Raw genomic sequence first — 21,163 nt, 5'->3', positions numbered from 1 at the left:
GTTGCGAATAATTAATAGAGATGCAATAAATATCCTGAAATTAGTATTTATACTTATACAAGTTTACAGCTTTTAAAAGATTATTAATAATCTTGTTAACTTCTTGATAACTTTCTAAATGTTCATCAATAAATGTGTTCATACCCAGTCATATCTGACTGTTTGCAACCCCTTGGACTGTAGCCTGTCAGGATTCTCTTTCCATGGGATTGTCAAGGTAAGAATACTGGAGGGATTTGCCATTTCCTCTTCCAGGGGATTCTCCCAATCCAGGTATCAATCCTCATTTTCTGAAAGAGGATTCTTTACCACTGAGCTACCTGGGAAGACCAGATGCCTCACATCAGAGAGCAATTACCTTTGATACCTAAAGCAACTAGTAAAATGCATAATTTAAGAGAAAAACAATTTCAAATAATGATAATAATTTGACTAGTAGAGGTTTAGGAAAGAAAAATGTAGCACATATGAGTAGTCATAGGCATTAAAATACATGCCTAAATTTTTTTCATTCTACTGTACACATTGAAAGTGAAAGTCACTAAGTTGTGTCTGACTCTTTGTGGTGCCATGGACTATAGAGTCCATGGAATTGTCCCGGCCAGAATACCAGAGTGGGCAGCTGTTCCCTTTTCAGGGGATGTTCCCAACCCAGGGATCAAACTCAGGTCTCCTGTATTGCAGGCGGATTCTTTACCAGCTGGGTCACCTGGGAAACCCTCCTAAACTTAAAGTCACTACCTGAAGTAAAATTCATAATTCCTACCTTCACTGAAAGAGTCCTCCATACGCTGACTCCAAACAATCTCCTAAAAATAATTTTCCTCCTTTATTTCTGGGTCAATACTGGTACCTGTAATATTTCCTCTTTAGTATATTTTATTCATTCTTATATAAGCTATTTTATCCCTGAAGGATCCTAAACATGTTTGTACATATTCTACTATTAAAAATTATTTTTCACTTTTTCTAGTGTTCTTTCAATAATTGTAAAAATTATGTAAATTTCCATTACTGCATTGGTTCAAAGTCATTTGAATATGATAAAATTAAATAAAAATTTAGCAAATCAATTTTTCTCTTTATTCAAAAGTTACCATACTTTGGAGTCTGTACAGGTTGCATAGTTTTATCTGTGTTTATGATCTCTGAAAAGATAAGGGAAATTACATGTTATAAAATATTTCATGTTTATAAAACATTGCATACAAAATAAAGTCAAAATGAAAATAAAAGAATAAATTATTTTGTTCTTTTAAATTTTTCAGTTTAAGAAGAAATGAAAATCCATAGTTTTACTTACATATTTAGAATATAGAGAACTGTGCAATCAATATTTAGCTGTAGTCACTGTAAGCCACTAAACCAAAATAAAATTGAGTACTAAAATCAAAATTCATGCATTATTATGACATTTAATTATAAATTTGTTTATTTTAATTGGAGGTTAATCACTTTACAATATTAGCTATATTTTTAAACTTCTAGAAAAGTTTTCTAAAATTTTAGACATTTAGTGTTGTAGTAAAGTATATTGTTGACATATTTTGTCTTCTAGTGCATTTAAACACCACCTGTTCCTTTGTATTCTAGGAAAGACTGGCTTCTTCAGCAAAGGAGATGCAAGCTTAAATTTTAAGTATTGACTGAAATGCTATTACATAATTTTCAACAAACTCTAAGTTTGCAGCTTTTGCATCATCCTACAAAGATCAACTCTAGACTCTTGTAAGATCTTAACTCTACCATTACTGGTTGTATTCAATGATTGAATGCAAAATTAGTAAACAGCATATACTACAAGGTTGACTATCTTAATACAGCCACTTTGGTATATTGGTTGCTTATGAATGGATTAATTATACACATCAAATATCCCAGGGCATCAAAGATTATAAGACAAATATTATTTCTTAATAAATAATCACATAGTATATTTCATAGGTGTAGAAATATTTCCAGAGAAAAATAAATGAAAAGAAATTGTCTAAAGTGCATTTCTTGAAATGATGCAAAGTTTTGAATAGTTTGATAGGAAAACTTGAAGTCTATAATTGCCTATTTCAAAGTGTGTGAAAGTTCCTAGTTATTTATGAATATTTGAAGTTATTTTCTTCATTCTTTGTTAATTGCTTGTGACAGCCAAGAGTTAAAATATGGGAATCCTATTATATAATGTAGGAGAACAGCTGCAACACAGTCTGCTTCTGCTGATGCTCTTGACAATGTGTCTCCTAATGCCCTAAAAACAGCTTCTTCAGGCATAGCTGTTACTTCACACTTTCAGGCTCCAACAATTGGCCCACTGAAATATTCAAGTGCCACACTGAAAAAAAATCCCTTTCCACCCATCACAAAAAGATAGCAAGACAAATTTGCAGTGAGGGACAGAAAAACAAAGCAAATTGTTGACAGTCTTGGCTGTCCTGGTTTCTTGAAGAAACAACCAAAAATTTAACTTTTTCAAGAAATTATCACCGCTATCCATATGTAAAATGGTTCTAGGAGAATTATTTAAGATATTCAAAGAAAGAAAAAGATTACAGAAAAGTCAAAATAAGTATTGCAAAGATGAAATAGGTAAAAATTAAATTTAACTCTATTGTAAGTAGTGATTCACTTGTTAACATTACGAATGTCAGTAAGAGGAAAGTCTCTGAAGATATTTTGTTCCTTGGGAACTTTCAGGTGAGTCTCTATAACAGATCAAAATTTATCTCTAGACAGGTTTCATATGACTTGAGTCAGAGACCTTTCCTCATTCCACCAAGATAAATTCTTCCACAGATTAATATCAGAATCAAGATTTTCAATGCATCTCCTGCTAATGAGAACTTAGTTAATGAAATAATCTTCCTAAGGAACTGCTTGTACTCACTGTCTTTAATCTTTTAAACCTAGTCTAAACAAAATTCTTAATATAGCATAGGAAAACACACTACCTGATCAGATGTGAGCTCAGTGAATGCAAGTGTCTTCCTTTTGAAAGTCATTATTGTTGCATATACATAAGTCTTGATAAGGAATTATTGTATCTTCATGGAAGTCTGTAAAATTAAAGTCACAGTGGAAGGAAATGCAAATATATCTTATTCCTGCACATCTGTTTATACTGACCATCACGTTAGGGCAACAGGAAAACCACTGAATCAAAATATTTTTAGTTATAGAGAACTTACATACAAGCATTTTCATTCATCATAAAGAAATGGGTTTAAATATGCTATGCTGCTGCTGTTGCTAAATCGCTTCAGTTGTGTCCAACTCTGTGCGACCCCATACACGGTAGCCCACCAGGCTCCCCCATCCCTGGGATTCTCCAGGCAAGAATACTGGAGTGGTTTCCATTTCCTTCTCCAATGCATAAAAGTGAAAAGTAAAAGGGAAGTCGCTCAGTCGTGTCCGACTCTTAGTGACCCCACCGACTGCAGCCAACCAGGCTCCTCGGTGGGATTTCCAGGCAACAGTACTGGAGTGGGTTGCCATCGCCTTCTCCTATAAACATGTCTAATTGATATGCTTATATAATGAGGCTCAGGACAGACTGAAAATTTTATAAATTACTTGGAAAAAATATCTCAGGACAAAAGAGGAAGTAGAAAACACACTACACCTAAATAAATTTTAGAATATGTAAAATGTAATCCCAAAGAAATTAGATAATCCCAGAAAGCTGTGAGCAAATTTCTCAACAGAGACCACCAAGAGCACCAATATATAGAAGATAGTACTAGATTTTTTATACTAATCATAAAACTTATTAAACTTTTTAAATTTTAGTAGAAAGAAACATTGGATAATATCTATAACTGAGCAGTTTATAAAAATAGAGAAAACTCATTGATGAAATGGCTAAAGAATCTTACAAGATGACCTGAAAGAATGTGTTAAAAGAGATGAATTTACTCACTTACGAGAAACCGGATGAGAGAAACAGGGCATATAAAAGCATGACCTGGGTTCGAATCCTGGGTGGTGTTGGAGAAGACTCTTGAGAGTTTCTTTGACTGCAAGGAGATCAAACCACTCAATTCTAAAGGAAAATAACCCCTAAATATTCACAGGAAGGACAATGCTGAAGCTGAAACTCCAATTCTTTGGCTACCTGGTGAGAAGAGCCAATTCATTGGAAAGGACCCTGTTACTGGGAAAGATTGAAGGCAGGAGGAAAAGGGGACAACAAAGGATAAAATGACTGGATGGCATCACTGACTCAAGTGATGAGTCTGAGCAAACTCCGGGAGATAGTGAAGGTCAGAAGCCTGGTGTGCTGCAGTTTGTTTACATGTTTAGAAATTTATGATTAAATGCTGAACATTAAGAATGATATATTCTTAAATTTCTGCTTTTGTTTTTATTTTTTAAATAGTGTTGCATTTATCTATCAACTATCTAAGTACATTTTTGGATTAGCTTGTTTCCTGAGATATATTTTAAAACTATGCTGGGCCAGAAAGATTTCTCTTTACTCAAGTGTTCATTTCTACTATAATGCATAATAATTTTGGAGTCCCTAAGAAATAAGCTTTGTGTTCGATATCTGCATAAGACTGGTTAGGGCTCAAACGTCTCCAAGTCCTATGTAAGCTAGGGAGTTGTTCTGTTTACAAGTGCCAAATGGTTTCTTTGTAAACTTTATGAAACTTTATATAATGCATTACTTTTTTATTTAGTAACAGACCTAAAGGAACTTCGATGTCATTAAAAAAAAAATTGTTTGTTTTGCCTATGTTTAGGGTAGTATGTGGTCCTAGAAATTCCAGCCACTTCTACTTTCTCAAACTTCTACTTTTGTTGTGCTAACTCAGCCTGATGTGCTTTGCAATTTATCAGGTAGTGCTAATGGTAAAGAACCCATCTGCCAATAAGGGAGACGTAAGAAATGTGTGTTTGATCCCTGGGTTGGGAAGATCCCCTGAAGGAGGGCATGGCAACCCATTCCAGTATTGCCTGGAAAATCCCATGGACAGAGGAGCCTGGCTGTCTGCACATGATTCATAGGGCTGCAAAGTGTTGGAATGACTGAAGCAACTCAGCATGCATATAGGCTTTTAAATAATTAATTTAATCTTTTAATTTAAATATTCAGTTATTATATTAGATAATGTTTTATTTTATTTTAATTAATTTATTTATTTTGTCCGTGGAATGGTCATATATTTTATCATTCAAACTTGACTACGTTTTCAGCCCCATCAACAACATGCTGGAATCACAGGCGTAAATAGGGTCAGGGACAGAGAAGGACCCATGATTACTCATTATCCTGCCATTTCAGAGTTTCCATGAGTATTTTCTTATTTCTAAAACTGGTTTTCAGAGGGATTTCATATGGGTGATTGATTCTGTCTGTGGTCCTTCTGATCTCTTGTTTCGCTTCCTTTCATTTCTTTTTTAATTTTTTAATCTATTTTTTAATTAAGGAATAATTGGTTTACAGAATTTTGCTATTTTCTGTAAAATCTCAACATGAATTAGTCATATATTTACGTACATCTCCTCCCTTTATAAACTCCCTCCCTTTTCCCTCCCCATCCCACCCCTCTAGGTCGATACAGAGTCCCTGTTTGAGTTTCTTGAGCCATACAGCAAATTACCCTTGGCTATCTATCCTATATATGGTAATGAAAGTTTCCATGCTACCCTTTCCATACATCGCACCCTCTCCTCCCCTCTCCCCATGTCCATAAGTCTATTCTTTATGACTGTTTCTCCATTTAGTTCAGTTAAGTTCAGTTGCTCAACGTGTCCAAGTCTTTGTGACCCCATGAAAGGCAGTGCACCAAGCCTCCCTGTCTATTATGAACTTCCAGAGTTTACTCAAAGTCATGCCCAATGAGGCCATGATGCCATCCAACCATCACATCCTCTGTTGTCTCCTTCTCCTAATGCCTTCAATCATTACCGGAATCAGGGTCTTTTCAAGCGAGTCAGTTCTTCCCATCAGGTGGCCAAAGTATTGGAGATTCAGCTTCAGCATCAGTCCTTCCAATGAATATTCAGGACGGGAGGGTGGATCTCCTTGCAGTCCAAGGGACTCTCAAGAGTATTCTCCAACACCACAGTTCAAAACCATCACTTTTTTGCTACTCAGCTTTCTTTAGAGTCCAACTCTCATGTCAATATATGACTACTGGAAAAACCAAAGCTTTGACTAGATGGACCTTTGTTGGCAAAGTAATGTCTCTGCTCTTTTAATAAGCTGTCTAGTTTGGTCATAACTTTTCTTCCAAGGAATAAGTGTCTTTTAATTTCATGGCTGGATTGACAATCTGCAATGATTTTGGAGCCCAAGAAAATAAAGTCTGTCTCTCTTTTCACTCCTCCCCCATCTATTTGCCATGAAATGGTGGGACCATATGCCATGATCTTAATTTTCTGAATGCTGAGTTTCAAGCCAGTCTTTCACACTCGTCTTTCACTTTCATCAAGATGCTCCTTAGCTCTTCACCTTCTGACATAAGGGCGGTGTCATCTGCATATCTGAGGTTATTGATATTTCTCCCAGCAATCTTGATTCCAGTTGTGCTTCATCCAGCCCAGCGTTTCTCATGAGGTATTCTGCATATAAGTTAAATAGGCAAAGTGACAATATGTAGGCTTGACATACTCCTTTCCCTATTTTGAACCAGTCTATAGTCCCATGTCCAGTTCTAATTGTTGCTTCCTGACCTGCATACAGATTTCTCAAGAGGCACGTCAGGTGGTCTGGTATTCCCATATCTTTCAGAATTTTTCATAGTTTGTCGTGATTCACACAAAGTATTTGGCATAGTCAATAAAGCAGAAATAGATGTTTTTCTGAAACTCTGTTGCTTCTTTGATGATCCAACGGATGTTTGCAATTTGATCGCTGGTTCCTCTGCCTTTTCTAAATCCAGCTTGAACATCTGGATGTTCACAGTCCATGTACTGTAGAAGGCTGGCTTGGAGAATTTTGAGCATTACTAGCATGTGAGATGAGTGCAATTGTGATGTAGTTTAAGCATTCTTTGGCATTGCCTTTTTTTGGGATTGGAATGAAAACTGACCCTTTCCAGTCCTGTGGCCATTGCTGTGTTTTCCAAATTTGCTGGCATATTGAGTACAGCACCCTAACAGCATGATCTTTTAGGACTTGAAATAGCTCAACTGGAATTCCATCACCTCCACTAGCTTTATTTGTAGTGATGCTTCCTAAGGCCCACTTGATTTCACATTCCAGGATGTCTGGCTCTAGGTGAGTGATAACACCATCGTTTTTATCTGGGTCATGAATATCTTTTTTGTATAGTTCTTCTGTTTATTCTTGCCAACTCTTCTTAATATCTTCTGCCTCTGTTAGGACCATACCATTTCTGTCCTTTATTGTGCCCATCTTTGCATGAAATAGTCTCTTGGTATTTCTAATTTTCTCAAACAGATCTGTAATCTTTCCCATTCTATTGTTTTCCTCCATTTCTTTTCACTGATCAACGAGGAAGGCTTTCTTATCTCTCCTTGCAATTCTTTGGAACTCTTCATTCAAATGCATATATCTTTCCTTTTCTCCTTTGCTTTTTGCTTCTCTTCTTTTCAGATATTTGTAAAGCCTCCTCAGTTTTCTCCATTGCTGCCTTGTAAATTAACTCCTCAGTACCATTATTCTAGATTCTATATACGTGTGTTAGAGTGCCATATTTATCTTTCTCTTTCTGACTCACTTCATGCTGTATAAGAGATTTTAGGTTCATCCTCCTCATCATAACTCACCTCAAATATGTTCCTCTTTATGGCTGAGTAATTTCCCATTGTGTACATGTACCAGAACTCCTTTATGCATTCATCTGTCAATGGACATCTAGGTTGCTTCCATGTTCTAGCTATTATATATAGTGCTGTAATGTACAATGTGATACATGTGATATTTTCAATTTTTGTTTCCTCACAGTATATGCCTAGGAGTGGTATTGCTGTGTCATACAGTGGTTTTATTTCTGGCTTTTAAGGAATCTCCATACCATCTTCCATACTGGCTATATCAATTTACATTCCCACCAACAGTGCAAGAGTGTTCCTTTTTCTCCACACTCTCTCCAGCATTTATTGTTTGTAGACTTTTTGATGATGGCCATTCTGAGTGGTGAGGTGATATCTCATTGTGGTTTTCATTTACCTTGCTCTAATAATGAGCAATGTTGAGCATCTTTTCATGTGTTTGTTAGCCATCTATATGTCTTATTTAAAGAAATGTTTGTTTAGGTCTTTTCTCCCACTTTTTGATTGGGCTGTTTGTTTTTCTGGCATTGAGTTGTATGAGCTGCTTGTACATTTTGGAAATTAATCCTTTGTCAGTTGTTTCATTTGCCATTATTTTCTCCCATTCTGAGTGTTGTCTTTTCACCTTGCTTATAGTTTCCTCTGATGTGCAAAAGGTTTTATGTTTAATCAGGTCCCACTTGTTTACTTTTATTTTTATTTCCATTACTCTAGATGATGGGTCAGTGAGGATCTTGCTTTGATTTATGTCATGGAGTATTCTGCCTATGTTTTCCTCTAAGAGTTTTGTACTTTCTGTTCTTACATTTAGGTCTTGATCTATTTTGAGTTTATCTTTGTGTATGGTGTTAGGAAGTGTTTTAATTTCATTCTTTTACACATAGCCTTCCAGTTTTCCCAGCACCATTTATTGAAGTGGCTGTCTTTGCCTCATTGTATACTCTTGTCTCCTTTGTCAAAAAACAAGTACCCTTAGGTGCATGGGTTTATTTCTGGGCTTTCTATCTTGTTCCAATGGCCTATATTTCTGTTCTTGTAACAGTACCATACTGTCTTGATGATTTTAGGTTTGTAGTATAATCTGAAGTCAGGAACATAGATTCTTCCAATTTTATTGTTCTTTCTGAAGATTGCTTTGGCTCTTTGGTGTCTTTGTGTTTCCATATGAACTGTGATTTTGTTTGTTTGTTTGTTTGTTCTAGTTCTGTGAAAAATGCCATTGGCAATTTGATAGGGATTGCACTGAATCTGTAGATTGCATTTGGCTGCATATTCATTTTCAAAATATTGATTTTTCCCACTCAGGAACATGGAATATCTCATCTTTTTTTTATGTCATCTTTAATTTATGTCATTCATGTCTAATAATTTTCTGTGTACAGTTCTTTTGTCTCCTTAGGTAATTTTATTTCTATATATTTAATTCTTTTTGTTGCAGTGGTGAATGGGATTGATTCTTGAGATCTCTTTCTGATTTAGTGTTATTAGTATATAGGAATACAAGTGATTTCTGTGTATCGATTTTGTATCCTGCAACTTTGCTAAATTCACTGATTAGCTCTAGTAATTTTCTGATACTATCTTTAGGATTTTCAACCAGTCCATTCTAAAGGATATCAGTCCTGGGTGTTCATTGGAAGGACTGATGCAAAAGCTGAAACTCCAATACTTTGGCCACCTTGTGTGAAGAGTTGGCTTATTGAAAAAGACTCTGATGCTGGGAGGGATTGGGGGCAGGAGGAGAAGGGGACGGCAGAGGATGAGATGGGTGGATGCCATTACCGACCTGATGGACATGAGTTTGAGTAAACTCCAGGAGTTGGTGGTAGACAGGGAGGCCTGGCATGTTGCAATTCATGGGGTTGCAAAGAGTCAGACATGACTGAGCCACTGAACTGAACTGAACTGAACTGATGAACAGTATCATGTCAACTGCAAACAGCGAGAGCTTTATTTCTTCTTTTCCAATCTGGATTCCTTTTATTTATTTTCCTTCTCTGATTACTGTCGCTAGGACTTCCATAAATATTTTGAATAATAGTGGTAAAAGTGGACGCCCTTGTCTTTTTTCTTCTCTTAGGTGGAATGCTTAGAGTTTTATAACACTGAGAGTATTGTTTGCTGTAGGCTTATCATATATGGCATTTACTATGTTGAGGTATCCATGTGGCTGGATGGCATCACGGACATGATGAACGTGAGTCTGAGTGAACTCTGGGAGATGGTGATGGACAGGGAGGCCTGGCGTGCTGCAATTCATGGGGTCGCAAAGAGTCGGACATGACTGAGCGACTGAACTGAACTGAGATTGAGGTAGGTTCCTTTTATTCCCATTTTTTGAAGAGTTTTATTCATAAATTGGTCCTGAACTTCGTAAAAGGTTTTTCCTGTCTCTATTGAGATGATTATATGGTTTTTATCATTCAATTTGTTAGTATGGCATATCACGTTGATTGATTTGTGTATATTGAAGAGTTCTTACATCCCTGGAATGAACCCAACTTGATCCTGGTGTTTGAGCTTCTTGATGTGTTGCTGAATTCTATTTGCTAAAATTTTGTTGAGGATTTCTGCATCTATGTTCATCAGTGATATTGGTCTGTAGTTTTCTTTTTTGTGTGTCATCTTTGTCTTTGTCTGCTTTTGGTTTCAGGGTGAAGGTGGCCTCATAGAATAAGATTGGAATTGATCCTTCCTTTGCAATTTTTTGAAAGAGTTTTAGGAAAGGCATTAGCTCTTCTCTGTATGTCTGATAGAATTCTCCTGTGAAGCCATCTGGTCCTGAGCTTTTTTTTTGGGGGGGTGGGGTGGGGGAGGGGGGAGTATTGGGTGGAGATTCTTAATGACAGCTTCAATTTCAGTGCTTGTAGTTGGGTTGCTAAAAATTTCTGTTTCTTCCTGGTTCAGTCTTGGATATTGAACTTTTCTAAAAATCTGTCCATTTCTTCCAGGTTTTTCATTTTATTGCTATATAGTTCTTCACAGTACTCTCATAATTCTTTGTATTGCTGCATTTTCTTTTGCAACTTCTCCTTTTTCATTTCCAATTTTGTTGATTTGATTCTTCTCTCTTTTTTGCTAGATGAGTCCTGCTAATGGTTTGTTAATTTTGTTTATCTTCTCAGAGAAACAGCTTTTAGTTTTATTAATCTTTACTATTGTTTCTTTCATATATTTCCGCTCTGATCTTTGTGATTTCATTCCTTCTACTAATTTTGAGGGTTTTGGTTCTCTTTTTTCCAGTTGTTTTAGGTGCAAAGATGGGTTGTCTATCCGATGTTCTTCTTGTTTCTTGAGGTAGGTTTGTATTGCTGTAAAGTTCCCTCTTACAACTGCTTTTGCTGCATCCCATAGGTTTTCAGTTGTCATGTTTTCATTGTCATTTATTTATAGAAAATTTTTTGACTTCCCGTTGATTTCTTAAGCAGCCTGTTGGTTATTTAGAAATGTGTTTTTTAATCTCCATGTGTTTGAGTATCTTACTTTTTTTCTCTCCTTGTAATTAATATCTAGTCTCATAGCATTGTGATTAGAGAAGAAGACCGATAATATTTCAATTTTCTTAAATTTACTGAGGTTTCATTTATGACCAAAGATGTGGTCTACCCTGTAGAATGTTCCATGTGCCCTTGAGAAGAGAAGGTGTATTTTTTGCGTTTGGATATAAATCCTGAAGATATCAATGAGATCCATCTCATCTAATGTATCATTTAAGACTTGTGTTTCCTTATTTAATTTTCTATTTTGATGATCTGTCCATTGGTGGGAGTGGGTGTTAAAGTCTTCTACTATTATTTTGTTACTGTGAATTTTTCCATTTCTGTCTGTTAGTGTTTGTCTTATGTATTGAGGTGCTTCTATGTTGGGTGAATTCAGTTCAGTTCAGTCACTCAGTTGTGTCTGACTCTTTGCGACCCCATGAATCGCAGCACACCAGGCCTCCCTGTCCATCACCAACTCCCGGAGTTCACTCAGACTCATGAACATCAAGTCGGTGATGTCATCTAGGCATCTCATCTTCTCTTGTCCCCTTCTCTTCCTGCCCCCAATCCCTCGCAGCATCAGAGTCTTTTCCAATGAGTCAACTCTTCACATGAGGTGGCCAAAGTATTGGAGTTTCAGCTTTATCATCAGACCTTCCAATGAACAATCAAACTGATCTTCTTTAGAATGGACTGGTAGGATCTCCTTGTAGTCCAAGGGACTCTCAACAGTCTCAACACCACAATTCAAAAGCATCAATTCTTCAGCGCTCAGCTTTCTTCACAGTTCAACTCTCACATCCATACATGACAACTGGAAAAAAATATAGCCTTGACTAGATGGGCTTTTGTTGGCAAAGTAATGTCTCTGCTTTTTAATATGCTATATAGGTTGGTCATAACTTTCCTTCCAAGGAGTAAGAGTCTTTTAATTTCATGGCTTCAATCATCATCTGCAGTGACTTTGGAGCCTCAAAACACCAAAACATTGTTTGACACTGTTTCCACTGTTTCCCCATCTATTTCCCATGAAGTGATGGGACCAGATTCCATGAACTTGGTTTTCTGAATGTTAAGCTTTAAGCCAACATTTTCACTCTCCTCTTTCACTTCCATCAAGAGGCTTTTTAGTTCCTGTTCACTTTCTGCCATAAGGGTGGTGTCATCTACATATCTGAGGTTACTGATATTTCTCCCAGCAATCTTGATTCTATCTTGTGTTTCTTTCAGCCCAGCATTTCTCATGATGTATTCTGCATATATGTTAAATGTCTGTTTTTCCATGTCAAGCTGTTAGTGTTGCTTCCTGACCTGCATATAGCTTTCTTAAGAGGCAGGTCAGGTGGTCTGTTATTCCTATCTCTTTCATAATTTTCCACAGTTTATTGTGATCCACACAGTCAAATGCTTTGGCATATTCAAGAAAGCAGAAATAGATCTTTTCTGGAACTCTCTTGCTTTTTCCATGATCCAGTGGATGATGGCAATTTGATCTCTGGTTCCTATCCCTTTTCTAAAACCAGCTTTAACATTTGGAAAGTCATGGTTCACGTACTGTTTAAGCCTGGCTTGGAGAATTTTGAGCATTACTTTACTAGTGTGTGAGATGAGTGCAATTGTGTGGTAGTTTGAGCATTCTTTGACATTGCCTTTCTTTGGGATTGGAATGAAAACAGAACTTTTCCAGTCCTGTGGCCACTGCTGAGTTTTCCAAATTTGTTGGCATATTGAGTGCCACACTTTCACAGCATCGTCTTTCAGTTGAAGTAGCTCAACTGGAATTCCATCACCTCCACTAGCTTTGTTCGTAGTGATGCTTTCTAAGGCCCACTTGACTTCTCATTCCAGGATGTCTGGCTCTTGGTGAGTAATCACAGCATCATGATTATCTGGGTCATGAAGATCTTTTTTTGTACACTTCTTCTGTGTATTCTTGGCATCTCTTCTTCATATCTTCTGCTTCTGTTAGGATCATACCATTTCTGTCCTTTATCGAGTCCATCTTTACATGAAATGTTCCCTTGATATCTCTAATTTTCTTGAAGAGATCTCTATTCTTTCCCATTCGGTGTTTTCCTCTATTTCTTTGTGTTGATCACTGAGGAAAGCTTTCTTATTTCTCCTTGCTATTCTTTGGAACTCTCCATTGAGATGTCTATATATTTCCTTTTCTTCTTTGCTTTTCTCTTCTCTTCTTTTCACAGCTATTTGTAAGGCCTCCCCAAATGGCCATTTAGCTGTTTTGCATTTCTTTTCCATGAGGATGGTCTTGATCCCTGTCTCCTGAACAATGTCACAAACCTCCGTGCATAGTTCATCAGGCATTCTATCTATCAGATCTAGTCCCTTAAATCTATTTCTCACTTCCACTGTAAAGGATTAGATTTAGGTCATACCTGAATGGTCTAGTGGTTTTTCCTAGTTTCGTTAATTTAAGTCTGAATTTGGCAATGAATTCATGATCTGAGGCACAGTCACCTCCCGGTATTATTTTGCTGACTGTATAGAGCTTCTCCATTGTTATATCTTCCTCTTGGATTGATCTCTTGATCATTATGTAGTGTCCTTCTTATCTCTTCCAATCTTCTTTATTTTAATGTCTATTTTTCTTACATTAAGATTGTTATTGTAGCTTTTTTCTTTTCTTTTCTTTTCTTTTTTTTTTTTTTTTGCTTCCCATTTGCATGGAATATGTTTTTCCATCCTCATGTATGGCTGTGAAAGTTGGACTGTGAAGAAGGCTGAGAGCTGAAGAATTGATGCTTTTGATCTGTGGTGTTAGAGAAGACTCTTGAGAGTCCCTTGGACTGCAAGGAGATCCAACCAGTCCATTCTGAAGGAGATCAGCCCTGGGATTTTTTTTGGAAGGAATGATGCTAAAGCTGCAACTCCAGTTCTTTGGCCACCTCATGTGAAGAGTTGAATCATTGGAAAAGACTCTGATGCTGGGAGGGATTGGGGGCAGGAGGAGAAGGGGACGACCGACGATGAGATGGCTGGATGGCATCACTGACTCGATGGAGGCAAGTCTGAGTGAACTCCAGGAGTTGGTGATGGACAGGGAGGCCTGGCGTGCTGCAATTCATGGGGTTGCAAAGAGTCGGACATGACTGAGCAACTGAACTGAACTGAACATTCAGTCTATATGGGTCTAAAGGTCTGAAGTGGTTTTCTTGTAGACAACATATATATAAGTCTTGTTTTTGTATCCATTCAATCAGTCTGTCTCTTTTGGCTGGAACATTTAATTCATTTACATTTAAAGTACTTATTGATATATATGTTTCTATTGCCATTTTCTTAGTTGCTTTGGGTTGATTTCATACATATTTTTTCTTCTCTTGTATTTCTTGACTGTATAAGTCCGGTTAATATTTGTTATAAACTGGCTTCATAGTACTGAATTCTCTTAGCTTTTAATTGTCTAAAAATCTTTTTATTTATCCATAAATTTTGAATGAGATCCTTGCTTGGTACAGTAATCTTGGTTGTACATTTTTCCCTTTCAGTACTTTAAATATATCCTGTCATTCCCTTCTGGCCTGCAGAGTTTATACTGAAAGATCAGCTGTTAAGCATATGGAGTTTCCCTTGTATGTTACTTGTTGTTTTTCCCTTGCTACTTTAATATTATTTTTTTGTGTTTAGTCTTCATTAGTTTGATTAGTATATGTCTTGGCGTGTTTCTCCTTGGTTTATCCTGTATGGGACTTTTTGTGCCTCTTGGACATGATTGACTTCCTTTTCCATGTTGGGGAAATTTTAAACTATAATCTCCAAAAATTTTCTTATATCCTTACTTTTTCTCTTTCTGTGACCCCTATAATTCAAATGTTGGTGCATTTGATATTGTCCCAGAGGTCTCTGAAAGTGTTTTCAACTGTTTTTAGTCTTCTTACTTTATTCTCCTCTTCAGAAGTTATTTCCACCATGTTTTTCTTTCAGCTCACTGATTCGTTCTTCTGCTCAGATATGCTGCTGTTGATTGCTTCTAGAGTATTTTTAATTTCAGTAAATGTGTGGTTTGTTTCTGTTGTTTATTCTTTAATTCTTCTAGGTCTTTGTTAATTGATTCTTGCATTTTCTCCACTCTGTTTTCAAGGTTTTTGATCATCTTTTCCTATCATTATTCTGAATTGCTTTTCATGTAGTTTGCCTATTTCCTCTTCATTTTTTTGTACTTGTGTGTTTCTACTTTGTTCCTCCATTTCTGCATTACTTCCTTGTCTTTTCATTATTTATTTTATTTTATTTTAACTTATTATGTTTGAGGTCTCCTTTTCCCCTGGCTTAAGGTTGAACTCTTTCTTCCTTTGGTTTCTGCCTTCCTAAAATTGGTCCAGGGGTTTGTGTAAGGGTGAGATTTGTGGTGAGTGTTTGTTTGTTTGTTTGTTTGTTTATCTGATGGGCAAGGCTGAGTGAGGTGGCAATCCTGTCTGTTGATGAAAAAGTTTGTATTTTTGTTTTGTTTGTTGTTAGATGAGGTGTTCTGCACAGGGTGTTACTCCTGTTTGGGTGATGCTGGGTCTTGTATTCAAGTGGTTTCCTTTGTGTGAGTTCTCACTGTTTGATACTTCCTAGGCTTCCCTGGTGGCTCAGATGGTTAAGCAGCTGCCTGCAGTGAGAGAGATCCAGGTTTGATCCTTATGTTGGGAAAATTCCCTGGAGAAGGAAATGGCAACCCACTCCAGTACTCTTGCCTGGAATATCCCATAGACTGAGGAGCCTGGTAGGCTACCGTCCATGGGGGTCACAAAGAGTCAGACATGACTGAGCAACTTCACTTTCAGTGTTAGTTCTCTGGTAATCTATGGTCTTGAAGTCAGTGCTCCCACTCACAAGACTCAGGGCTTGTTCTCTGGTCAGAAGCAAAGATTCAACAAGTGGTTTGTAATTAAGTGAGATTAAAACAAATATAAAAAAAGAAGAAACAAAAAATTAACTCCAGACAAATGGCAATTACAAAATCAGGCATATAATAATTAAAATAATGATACACATATACATATGCACCCATGAGAAAAATCAAAAGAGTACAACAAAAATAAAGTAAAATAAATTGGCCTGGCAAACAAAGGAAAACAAAAAAATCATACTTATCTGTTAACAAAATTAACTAAAGTACAAACTGGAAGACAAAACTAAAGCAAGGTGCCAAGTAGAGAATAAAGAAATGAAAGCAAAACTAAAAAATAGATTGAGAGGAAAGGAAAGAAAGAATAGATATGGAAAGTTAAAATGAGATATATGAAGATTTATATACATTAAAATATTAACTGCAGAGGAAAATAACATCAGGAAAAATAGACAAAGGAATAACTGTACAAAAATATGAGATGTATGAGAAAATTAAATGATAAAATTATAAAAAAGAGAAAAAATACAGCAGAAGAATAAAAAACGAAAAAAAAAAAGGTGGAAACTCTACAGAACTGCAAAAGCCCAATTTCAATGCAAATATTTATAACAACAATAAAAAGTTTGACTGAATATACACATATCCATATACATCCATAAGCAAAATCAAAACAGTCCAACAAAAATAAAGTACAATGCATTGACCTGGTGAACAAAGGAAACCAAAAATTATGTCTACGATAACAAAACTATCTAAAGCACAACCTGGAAAACATAACTAAAGCAAGGTGCCAGTTGGGAAATAAAGCAATGAAAATAAAACTAACAAATATGTTGAGAGGAAAGGAAAGAAAGAAAAGAAAGGATAAATGTAAAGTTAAATAGAGGTAGATAAAGAAGATTTATATACATTAAAGATTAAATGCAAGGGGAAAAGAACATTAGGAAAATCAAACAAAGGAATAAATGTAGGAAAATAATAATAGGCTAACAAATTAAAAATTCAAATTAAAAAGAGAAAAGAGAGAGAGAAAAAAAAAAAAAAAGAAAAGAAAACTCCACAGAACTATAAAAGCCCAACATAGAGGGAGAGTTTTTTAAAAATAAAAAATGACTGAGAAAAAATAAAAAAGCTGAAAATCTTAATTACATTTCATAATGCCAATGAAATCCACAACTATGGGGGAAGGAGGGGAAAAAAAAAAACAGAAAAAAAAACATTCAAAAGATTCTACAGAGCAAATCAAAACATAAGAATAATAAATGTTATTCTTGAGTCACTGCTGTCAGAGTCCTTTCCCTCACTGGGAGTAACAGTCTACCTCAACTCCCTCAGATTCCCTCCAGCACTGTGTTGATCTCTGGGCCTGCTGTGGGGGCAGCTCAGATTCTAATCTGGTCCTTCTCCTCTGTGTTCTTGTCTCCAGTGTCCACAGCTATCAAAACCAGTGAATTTTCTTTTGTGGGAGCTCTCAATGGCCTTTTATATATTCCATAGACACAGAATCTGCCTAGTTGACTGTGTGGATTTAATCTGTAGCTAGTATAGCTGGGACGGTTTTGGGTCTTATTCCTTAGCCACACTGCCCCTGGTTTCAACTGTGATTTTATTTCCACCTCTACGTGTGGGTCGCCCACTGGGGTTTGCTCCTGAGGCTGCCCTGGAGGCCTTGTGTTTGCCACTGTGAGGGCCAGATGTGTAGGTGGTGCAGCTGCTTGGGTCACAGGGTTTCTGGTAGCAGCAGGTACTCAGGGGGGTTGGCAGCTAACTGAGCAGGAAATATGGTGCTCGAGAAGGATATTGAAACCAGTATCAGCCAATACACTTCAGTATTCTTGCCTGAAGAACATCCTTCCCTGACAGAGAAGGCCAGCAGGCCACAGTCTCAGTTCAGTTCAGTTCAGTTGGTCAGTCGTGTCTGACCCTTTGAGACCCCATGAACTGCAGCATGCCAGGCCTCCCTGTCCATCACCAACTCCCAGAGTTCACTCAGACTCATGTCCATTGAGTCAGTGATGATATCCAGCCATTTCATCCTCTGTCGTCCCTTTCTCCTCCTGCCCTCAATCCCTCCCAGCATCAGAGCCTCTTCCAATGAGTCAACTCTTCGCATCAGGTGGCCAAAGAACTGGAGTTTCAGCTTTAGCATCATTCCTTCCAAAGAAATCCCAGGGCTGATCTCCTTTAGGATGGACTGGTTGGATTTCCTTGCAATCCAAGGGACTCTCAAAAGTCTTCTCCAACACCACAATCCAAAATCATCAATTCTTTGGCACTCAGCTTTCTTCACAGTCCAACTCTCACATCCATACTTGACCACTGGAAAAAACCATAGCCTTGACTAGATGGACCTTTGTTGGCAAAGTAATGTCTCTGCTTTTCAATATACTATCTAGGTTGGTCATAACTTTTCTTCCAAGGATTAAGTGTGTTTTAATTTCATGGCTGCAGTGATTTTGAAAGTGAAAGTGAAGTCACTCAGTCGTGTCCGACTCTTTGTGACCCTGTGGACTATAGCCTACCAAGCTCCTCTGTCCATGGGATTCTCCAGGCAAGAATACTGGAGTGAGGTCTGACACTGTTTCCACTGTTTCCCGTCTATTTCCCATGAAATGATGGGACCAGATGTCATGATCTTCATTTTCTGCATGGTTACAAAGAGTCAGACACTACCGAAGTGACCCTGCTTGCATAGATGTAAGACCTTTTGCTTCTGGCAGCTCTCCTCCAGTGGGATTTGGGCATGAAGGTGGTACAGCTGCTTGGCTTGCAGGGACTCTGGGAGCAGCAAGTATGCAGAGACTTGGACTGCCTCCACCGCAGGCAGAGGCCCTATCAGGGACTTCTTTTTAGCCTCTTGTATCTGGCATTCAAAGGCCTCTGGTTAGTCCTTCTCTGTCGCTCCGCCCATTAATGCACTTAGGACCCCCATGGCTTGAGTCCTACTCTCTAGATCAGCACATCAGGCACTTAAAGGGTCACCTTGGATCAAGTCCTACTCTATAGTGTGGCACATCAGTCACTTAAAGGGTACCCTGGGTGGGGTCCTGCTCTGTAGTTCAGTGAGTCAGGCGTTTTATGGGCCAGCCTCTCTACTGTTCAACTGGCGATATTGGGTGGAGAGAAGCTATGGTGGTGGCTCCAGCCCCTACACGTGACTCAGCAGTATCCCTTGCTTCCATGGCTGTTTGACTTTCCTCCAGAGGCAATGCTCTCCACAATTTCCTTTCTCATACATAATTTCCTTCTCCCCTTGATCTGTCTCTCCACAGTCAACTGTAGCCCCCGCCATGGGATTGCTCCACAGTACCTAAACTCCAGCTCCCAGCTGCTGCACCTTGCAGGGGACCTGTGTCTCTGTCCGGAGTATGTATGGCTGTAGCAAGGACTATCTGATTCTCACTCCATTTAGGCTGGCACAGATCAGCTGCCTCACTCTCAACCTTAAATGTTTCTCCTGTGACTCAGACAATTGCCCCAGTGTGGGGATCAGACACCTGCCTCATTTCCCCCACCCTCTGAGGGCAGGTCCAGTCCTACTAATACTCTTATTTCCCCCCCCCCTATTTCCTTTGTCCAACGAAGTTTTGCGTGGGTCTATATATTCTTTTCCTCTAGTCAGGTATTCCTATCTGCTCTCAGCTGGTGTTCTTCTCAGCATGCACTTCTGTGTCTGAAGGTGCATTCCTGATGAATCCATGGGGAGAGATGTACTGCACATCCACCCACTCCTCTGCCATCTTGTTCTCTATATTAGATAATATTTTAAAAGATTCTTCTAAATTAAGTTGCATTTAGTGTAAAATAATAGGTATATTTAGATAGATATTTCATTAATATAATGTCAAAGACTTATGTTTTTATGTTTCTATTGGCACAATAACAAACCTAGAAAAGAATAATCAAAAGTTATGTTGGAATGAATAACTTCTTAGCATTCAAATTGTGTAAAAGTTTAGTTTTGAAATTCTATAATTGCCTTTTGAAATAACTCAAAATCTGGAAAGAATATTTTTGTGAGGTCTTATTTGAATTAAAGACTTTTTCTTTTTTCTGTCCTGAATGTAATGCAGTTGAAGAGGTCTATGATTCAGTAGATCTACATGTAGAAACATATTCAGGCTAAATATAAGTAGATACAATTTATTTGATAAGTTTATCTTGCAAGTATACTTGAAAATTATTAGAAGCAAAAAGGTAATACAAAAAGTGTTAACTCAAAATCTTTAAACACTTGGATATGAAAGTATATATAAGTAAGCATATTTTACCCAGAGCTACAAAATACCACAACACCTGTAGTGAAAGATCTGTGTTAAATAAAAATATTTTAGTCTTAAAAATGTATAAACAGATGTCAAAAACTTTAATTTTTAAAAGACATATTTGAAGAAAGCATCAGCAAATGTTGGGAAAAGTAAGACATTTTTGGAAAACCATTTTCAGAAAAATAACAATATCATAGAATTAGGGACAGACATTGTTTAGAAGTGAATAGATCATAAAAATGTTTTGAGAATTGTTAAACTAATTACAATTTCCATTGAGTGCTTTTTTACTGAGTTCTAAGTAATATATAATAACATCAAACTAACAAAAGTATAGAACTTGGTGTCTTTTATGAATGAATACAACATGTAAATATTAACCAAATCAAAATATGTAATATTTCCATCATAACATAAAATTTCCCTTTCCTCTTTCTATTCAATAGTATCATTCATTGGTTATCAGTTTAATATAGATGGTTATAATACAATTTATATGAACAAAAACAAAATACCTCTGGAAGATACTAGTAAAAAAATTACATCACACTGTGTCTCTATTTTAAAAAAAAAAATTAATGAATCACAAAAGAAGATAGCAAGAGGAGAAAAGAGGGATAAAGTAACCTTAACTCAAACTGAAAACAATGAACAAGATGGCAAAAGTAAGCCCTTCTCTATCTTTAATTACTTTAAACTAAAATGGATTAAACTTCTCAGTCAAAAGTCACAAAGAAGCTAAATGAATAGAAAAGCAAGATCCATGAGTTCAGATTTAAGGACACAGTCTCTTGACGTTGAAAGTGAAGATATGCAGA

Source organism: Ovis aries, chromosome 10, assembly GCF_016772045.2.
Source record: "Ovis aries strain OAR_USU_Benz2616 breed Rambouillet chromosome 10, ARS-UI_Ramb_v3.0, whole genome shotgun sequence".
In the NCBI taxonomy this organism is placed as follows: domain Eukaryota; kingdom Metazoa; phylum Chordata; class Mammalia; order Artiodactyla; family Bovidae; genus Ovis; species Ovis aries.
The sequence above is the reverse complement of the archived record's forward strand: the minus strand, read 5'-3'. Positions refer to the sequence as shown.